The sequence below is a fragment of the Astatotilapia calliptera genome, chromosome 15 (assembly GCF_964374335.1).
Source record: "Astatotilapia calliptera chromosome 15, fAstCal68.1, whole genome shotgun sequence".
In the NCBI taxonomy this organism is placed as follows: domain Eukaryota; kingdom Metazoa; phylum Chordata; class Actinopteri; order Cichliformes; family Cichlidae; genus Astatotilapia; species Astatotilapia calliptera.
Window position 1 is genome coordinate 1,120,292 of NC_137436.1, and position 8,764 is coordinate 1,129,055.

General features: G+C 44.1%; 1 long non-coding RNA gene across 1 annotated transcript; it reads left to right on the plus strand.

The window, feature by feature from the left end:
- The first annotated feature begins 6,361 nt into the window (after positions 1-6,361).
- On the plus strand, positions 6,362-8,430 carry LOC145420712 (uncharacterized). The gene is made up of 2 exons (XR_013902033.1): positions 6,362-7,396; positions 7,578-8,430. It is a non-coding gene; the product is annotated as an uncharacterized LOC145420712 (long non-coding RNA).
- Positions 8,431-8,764: the final 334 nt, after the last annotated feature.

Below are 8,764 nucleotides of genomic sequence, written 5' to 3' on the forward strand. Positions count from 1 at the left end.
TTTCCCAGCTGAGTGTTTTTGTTTGACTTGCTTCGAGCTTCTTAAGCTGCAGTAAGTCGTGGATCAAGAGACCCACTGCTCTATTTTTGACTGTTCAGAAACGGTGCTCGCTGCATATACTTTCACCTGGTGTCTGCAGAATATTAGATGTCAGTTAAACTAATAAAATACATGTTTGCATGGAACGAACTAGTTTTACTTTATTTATTGATGAAAAAACACATTTTCATTTGTTTAGTTTTTTCAAATATGGTATTTAGAACACATACAAACTAAAATAAAGACCTTTCTGAAAAACTGGCAAAACAATAAATTTTGCCATTTTTGAATGTTTAACCCTCTGAACTCTTGGTGATGACCCAACGCCAGACCCAAGCAATCAAAACACTTCTGTTGCACCGTCTCGTGTCGTATCGTTCGGTTCTCTCTGGTGTTGCACTGCTTTTTGCAATTTTTACACACTTTGTACTTTATGCAGTCCTGTGTTGATCGTTACATGTAGCACCGTGGTCCTGGAGGACCGTCGTCTCGTCTCACTGTGTCTCACTGTGTACTGTCCCACTGCACATGGCTGGAATGACAATAAAGCCACTTGACTTGAGACCACAGGGCTCTGGTAAAAGTTATCTTAAGGTTTCCACCTATGGTAACTCAGAACAGGGAGTGCAGAATTATTAGGCAAATGAGTATTTTGTCCACATCATCCTCTTCATGCATGTTGTCTTACTCCAAGCTGTATAGGCTTGAAAGCCTACTACCAATTAAGCATATTAGGTGATGTGCATCTCTGTAATGAGAAGGGGTGTGGTCTAATGACATCAACACCCTATATCAGGTGTGCATAATTATTAGGCAACGTCCTTTCCTTTGGCAAAATGGGTCAAAAGAAGGACTTGACAGGCTCAGAAAAGTCAAAAATAGTGAGATATCTTGCAGAGGGATGCAGCAGTCTCAAAATTGCAAAGCTTCTGAAGCGTGATCATCGAACAATCGAGCGTTTCATTCAAAATAGTCAACAGGGTCGCAAGAAGCGTGTGGAAAAACCAAGGCGCAAAATAACTGCCCATGAACTGAGAAAAGTCAAGCGTGCAGCTGCCAAGATGCCACTTGCCACCAGTTTGGCCATATTTCAGAGCTGCAACATCACTGGAGTGCCCAAAAGCACAAGGTGTGCAATACTCAGAGACATGGCCAAGGTAAGAAAGGCTGAAAGACGACCACCACTGAACAAGACACACAAGCTGAAACGTCAAGACTGGGCCAAGAAATATCTCAAGACTGGTTTTTCTAAGGTTTTATGGACTGATGAAATGAGAGTGAGTCTTGATGGGCCAGATGGATGGGCCCGTGGCTGGATTGGTAAAGGGCAGAGAGCTCCAGTCCCACTCAGACGCCAGCAAGGTGGAGGTGGAGTACTGGTTTGGGCTGGTATCATCAAAGATGAGCTTGTGGGGCCTTTTCGGGTTGAGGATGGAGTCAAGCTCAACTCCCAGTCCTACTGCCAGTTTCTGGAAGACACCTTCTTCAAGCAGTGGTACAGGAAGAAGTCTGCATCCTTCAAGAAAAACATGATTTTCATGCAGGACAATGCTCCATCACACGCGTCCAAGTACTCCACAGCGTGGCTGCAAGAAAGGGTATAAAAGAAGAAAAACTAATGACATGGCCTCCTTGTTCACCTGATCTGAACCCCATTGAGAACCTGTGGTCCATCATCAAATGTGAGATTTACAAGGAGGGAAAACAGTACACCTCTCTGAACAGTGTCTGGGAGGCTGTGGTTGCTGCTGCACGCAATGTTGATGGTGAACAGATCAAAACACTGACAGAATCCATGGATGGCAGGCTTTTGAGTGTCCTTGCAAAGAAAGGTGGCTATATTGGTCGCTGATTTGTTTTTGTTTTGTTTTTGAATGTCAGAAATGTATATTTGTGAATGTGGAGATGTTATATTGGTTTCACTGGTAGAAATAAATAATTGAAATGGGTATATATTTGTTTTTTGTTAAGTTGCCTAATAATTATGCACAGTAATAGTCACCTGCACACACAGATATCCCCCTAAAATAGCTAAAACTAAAAACAAACTACAAACTACTTCCACAAACATTCAGCTTTGATATTAATGAGTTTTTTGGGTTCATTGAGAACATGGTTGTTGTTCAATAATAACATTATTCCTCAGAAATACAACTTGCCTAATAATTCTGCACTCCCTGTAGTAATGAAGTACAAACAGACAGGCACATGTCAGTGTTGGCCCAATCCTTTTCTAATCCAAAGCCTAACTCGTACTTTCCACTAAAGGGGATCTCATTCACGTCACATGGTTCATGTTTAGGCCACGTAAACCCCACTGGGGCTTTTTAAAGCTCAGACACAAAAAACCCCAATATTGTTCTCGGGGGTTTTCTGCTATAAATATCCACAAAGATTTCTTTTTGGAAAAACGCAGAGTGACTCCTGTGAGTGTCCATGCAGAATACAGGTGGAGCATGCTTAACCCTCATGCAAACTTACCTCACAAATGAGATTAGCTTCATTATGTGTCAGAATCGTCTGCTAGCTCTGCCTACACGTTTGGAGATTAACATTATTGATAGTATTGATTGCTGATTTAATTTGTCACAGACAAACAAAAAGCATGTTTCTCCTTTCAAGCCAAGACATCCGGGAATCTGCTGCATTATTTTTTGACTATTTTAAAGGATGTTCTGACATCGTTAGGAAGCTGATTTGTTAATTCTAAGGATGTCGCTTTAAATTAAGCGCTCCATACAACAGCTCCAGTATACGGCGGTCCTGAGGGGGCGAAAGCACAAAAAACACAACAGAAGTGTTATTACGAGACGATAATGTGACGGAACAGCAGCAGAAGTGACCAATAGAAACCAAAGCATGGCGAGGACGCTGAGCCATGCTTAACAGAAGGTTTAATCACATGAGTGATATGGTAGTCGAATACCCCGAGCTGCACCTTTAAAGAAGACACAAGCAAAACACAACAATGCCAACGGGGCTTCCTGGAAGTCCCACAGTTCATTAGAAACTCAGTCCATAAACGGCCGGTTTACTCTGGTCACCAAAATATGAAAATGATTATAATTACAAGTGATTATCCTGAGCCCTCATTAGCTGGAGTGGTTTCTGTGAACCACATCCTATTAAATTCATCCAGCTGAAATTAAAGACAGTCCCACAGGAAGTTTCGACTTCAGAGACAAACAGGCCAAATAAGCAACAAACCGCAGCGAGCTCATTTGGATGCGGCCGCTTATTAGGTGGGGAAATAAGCATCGAGCTGCGCTAACTTCTCTGTTTGTTTTCACCGAAAGCAGGTGAGAAGGAGAGTAATACCGCGGGAGATGGACAGGAAGCGATAAATAGAAGGCAGTTATTTAAAGGGTGTGATGTGCTGGTGGGTGGATGGAGATCTGTCACCTCGTGGTTATTCAGCATCCAAACGAGCGAATTCTCAGGCAGCGGCGGCGACACGCAGAAGGAGCCAGTGTCATCTTCCTGTGGGAGGCGAGGAAAGAAAGAGGGAGAAAGCCGAGATGGGAGGTGGCGAGGCACGTGGCCTGTTACCATAGCGATGAGTCTCAAGTCAACCTGCAGATTTTTTTATTTCTTTCGTTTCCACATGAAAACTCCTCTCTCCTCCTTTCACTTACGAAACTTTGCGATCCTCCACCTCTCAGCCACTTTGGGAAGGTGGAATTATTCTGCCAAATAACCCAACGGCGCTCTGAGATCTGCTGTTTACTGTAGCCCGACAGCCAGATAACGCTTAGTCATGACGCTCATTTATATTCATGCTGCTGTAACTTATGCTCAGAGACACAAAGCAGGATCCGTTTGGAGAGGCTCGTGTTTTTGTGTGAAACGCGATATGCGTTGCGTAACGCGCCTTGATGTGTCTGACACACGCGCACGCACGCGCACACGCGCTGAGGGCGGCTGTGATTTATGGCGGTGAAAAATTGATGCTGATGTTTAGTAGATGAAAGAGTAGCGCAGGTGTGCAGGAACAGAGGAGAGAGAGGGACGCTGTGGGAACAGCTTCTGTCACTGTGCTGAATACTGCTCATCAGGACATGCGCAGGTCTGAACGCGTATACAGCAAAATAATTCCTATTTATAAACGTGGCGTTCAAATAAAACTAGTGTTGCTTGTTGAAACGCAGCGCTGCTGCTTCTCCACATGGAAACAACAAGAACGAGGCGACAGGGATGCAGTCCGTGTTTAATCAAACAAGCGTCCGGTTTTATTTTTAGCACTTATGAGTTCAGGATGTTTGTAATGCTTGGCCTCACATTCCAAGGGTCAGTCATGGATTTGTTGCATCACACTGACCCTCCTGGCAACCATTAGCTGGCTTTAACAGAGCTATTGATCAGCAGCATGAAATCTAATAATGTTCTCTGAGGCAATCACATCAGCTGGGTCTGTATAACGAAGTCTGGGGAGATTGCGTGATCTCCGTGGGTCTGTGTGGTTTCTCTCCAGGTAGCCGGGCTTCCCCCCAAATGCAAAGGCATGTGTGTCCAGTTAATTCTTAATCGGTTGTGGTTAATGATGAGAAAGTGTTAAAATGTGACTTGTTAAGACCTCAGTTACACCCGCCGGTGCTCATCTGGCAACCACCTGTCACAAATAACAAGCGTGTATTCAGGAGGAATTAGGAAGAATTGGGAATCTTGGAAGTCGTCCTTTTAGAAAGTGTGTGTCTTCATGCAAAATGTTAAATAAGCAGTATGTTGAGTTTATACTGCCTTAGTCAAGGTAATAAGAGCATCCTGCCCACAGCAGAGCAGAAACATACTGCACAGCAGAGATGCTGAGATAATGGATGGTAACGAATTTTAATAGGCGGCTGTCGTGGAGAAGCCACGCAGGAGACTCAGATGCTGTGACAGCCACAGGAAGCAGCCCAGTCCTCGCGGGAACACCGAGAGAAGTTGGAAGCAGCTGGAGTTGAGTGAGATCCAGCTGTTAGCTGTGGTGGCTCAGCATTCAGCATTTCGAGTTGGCAGCCAGCCCCACAGCAGTGTGGTCACTGAGGTAATCTGCTAGAGACCAGCAGCCTCCAACAACCACCTCCCAGCTGCTCAGGCAACACCTTTTTCCCTGGATACCAGAGGTTGCCATGGGGTCACCGACTGTGTGACTGAGTGGTCAGTAAGGCTATAAAAGCAAGTATGTTACAGCACACATATTTGGGTTTTAGTGCGGTTTTGAGGGATTCGGCAAAATATTCCCTGAAACAGTGAGTTACAGTCATTTTACTCAGAGCGCCCTCAGGGACGTATATACATGCTGTGGTTTTTAATCATCCTCGGCAAAATATCCTTTACAGACGACTGAAGTCTGGAAAACATAAACATCAAAAATGAAATAGTTTCCATCTTTTAATGCTTTGCCATTCACTGGCTCAAGACTCAGGGCAACGATGGAAACAATAATCATAACTCTCTAAGTGGAGAAATAACAAACGGGACTGCAAAGTTAACATGAAACAAGCCTTTATTGTGCTGCTCCAACAAGAACAGGAGAAACCAACAAACACAGAAAGGACAAAGGCTGGGGCCATGATTACAGATGAGAAACAGGAAGGAGAGGAACAGGTAATAAAGACAATCGAGGATCAGGAGAAGACAAGTAGTGGAAGTAAAACTGCCATGGACACAGCAGAAGACTAAGCTTCAGAGTAAAACAACCAGAGACCAACCTGCATACTAACACTCACGAGGACGAACAGAACAAGAAGGTAAAAGCGACCTGAAAGCCAACATTTAATTCACGGGTCCTTTCACTGCCGCTAAGCTCAGCTGACTGACTCGGCCTCACAGACTCTTTCACTTCTCTGCCTCCAAAAGCTCGCAGATCAGATTCATGAAGCACCTGAGGCGACTTCTGTTGTGATTTGGATCTATAGAAATAAAATTGAATTCAGTGGTTTGTGTCCTGAGATGCTGAATGTCATCAGCTTTCCTTCTAGTGGCCTGGTCAAAGTAACACCAGGATCCAAGGTTGCTCTTTGCTGACACGACCAGTTTGTTTCCTTCGCCGGTCACTTGTTTTAATGTTGCTGCTGATCAGCGTAGAATCAATAACTGAATAAAGGGCCTTAATGTCTGCTTACATGTTAACTGCCACACCAGTACGCTTCTAAAATCTAATATAATTATAAGAACTATATAGATATACAGTAGAAGGGGTTGGACATATTGGACTGTAAACGTTGCATTATAGAAACTAACCTTTGTTATTTACAGTTTTTGCCCGTTGCTTGAACACTATAAACCCATGCCTAGACTAAAGTAACACAACTTGAAGCTTTTGTTACCATACCTCAAACACATGTACCCCTACCTTAAACAAAAGCGCTGCTTTGCACCCCAGTTCCAATTATGCAACACACCTACTCCTTTATGCAACACACATGGTCCTGCATGCTACACTCTATTTCATACATAAGACACTTCGTTCACAAAATGAAATCTCAGGGTGCCATTCGGAAAACACATGTATCCAAAATACAAAACACATCGGGTAATTGCAACCACTCAAATACACACCTGAAGGCACTTACTTGCAAAACCAAACACCAATTAGCCAACTACAAAAAGCCCTCAGCGTAGCCATTTCAAGAACTTTGCAAGCATGGATGGAGGGAGAGCAAGAGGAAGAGGAAGAGGAGGAGGAGGCCGAAGAGGCCATGCACGGACCCATATTTCTGATGAAATAAGAGCAACTTTGGTGGACCATGTCATCAACCACGGCCTGACTATGAGGGAAGCTGGGCAGAGAGTCCACCCACATCTAAGCCGCTTCACAGTGGCATCTGTAATACGAACATTCCGACTAGAAAACAGGTCTGTCTTCACCTCCATACCTTCTGCTCTACTCAGATGGTTTTATAGCACTGTTCTACAGTATATCACATTACCATATCAAGTGTACGGGGTGCTAATGCTCCTTTTGCAGCCAAAGTGGCTGATTCCTTATATTGAAGTGCAGTGTTGTACAGTGGATGATACAGTACGTACAGTAAAGTACTGTAAGAAAAAAAAGCAAACCGATGACAATATGTGGTTGTATTTCTCTAGAATGACTCGAAGACCTTCTGGGGGAGGACGGCAACGCCTGTTCACACAACAGCAGGAACTTGCCGTTGTGGACCTAGTGAGGGCAGACAATGCCATCCGTCTCCACCAGCTACGACGGAAAATACTTGCAGACAGGCGAGTGTTCAGCAACATAGACCATGTGAGCATCACCACCATCAGACGCATCTTGGGTAAACACAGCATCACCATGAAGCAGCTCTACAGAGTCCCATTCGAGAGGAACAGTGACAGGGTCAAAGGACTTCGAGCTGAATATGTACAGGTACGTGTAACTGTCCCTTACATTTACAATAGAGTATTGGTGAAGTCCAGTAGCAGCTGAATATGTACCATATCAGTACCACATGGATCCATTCTGAGAGCTACACAGGTACCTGTGTGATGGGGTGAGGGTGCTGTATGTGTAGCACTGTAGTACAGTGACATGTTCCCCTTTTTTTCAGAGAATCTTGGCCATGGATGGAGCTGCACAGCCTCATGAATTCATTTTCATTGATGAAGCTGGATTCGACCTGAGCAAAACAAGATGAAGGGGTCGTAATGTAATTGGCCAAAGGGCAATTGTGCACGTCCCAGGGCAGCGCGGGGGAAATATCACATTATGTGCCGCCATATGCCTTCGAGGGCTTCTGCACCATCATGCAATACTAGGTCCATACAATAGCCAACACATACTCACATTTCTAGATGCTCTCCATGATATAGTTGTACAGAACAGAGCAGATCAGCCCAGGTTTGTGGTGATATGGGATAATGTCAGTTTCCATCGGGCTGCTCTGGTCCAGGCCTGGTTCTCCAACCACAATCAATTTGAAGTGGTATACTTGCCCCCTTACTCACCATTTTTAAACCCTATAGAGGAATTTTTTTCGGCTTGGAGATGGCGTGTATATGACCGCCAACTACATGCCTGCATGCCTCTTCTGCAGGCAATGGAACAGGCCTGCGGTGACATTCAGGTGACAGCGATCCATGGATGGTTTCGACATGCAAGAGGATATTTTCCCCGGTGCCTAGCGGGAGAGGACATTGCTTGCGATGTTGATGAGGTCCTGTGGCCAGACCCCAACAGACGGCGGGATCCATGAGCCCACTTATGCACAATTGTCATGGTTTTTTGTGTTTACAGTATAGTGTTTTTTCTATTGCAGTATTATTGTGTTGTTGTTGTTTTTTTTGCTTTATCTGAATTCATGGTACTGCAATGTACAACATTGGGTAGGTCTATTTGCGTTTTTGGTTGTTTGGAAATGTGTCTCCTGTAAATGTGCCTTCTGAATAAACAATGGAAATCAAGGACTGCAGTGTTTTATGTACAGCAGACTAGTGTGTTCCCCCTGATCTGTAAGTGTTTGCATATGACGCAAGTATGTGTCATTTTGTCAACAGAGTTACATTTTGACAAAGGACTGTCAGGTTTTGACAGCAGAGTTTAGGTTTTGGGAGTAGAGTTTCAATTTGGCACAGATGTGACTGGTATATTTCCCAGTGTTGTGTCATGTGTACTTGTGTGTACAGTTTTGGCACAGAGAGCAGAGTTTTGCAAAATGTGTTCAAGCAGTGGGCAAAAACTGTAAATACATAGAATTTAAGAAAAGATCAAACTTCCCAGTGAAATTGTATTTTTCAT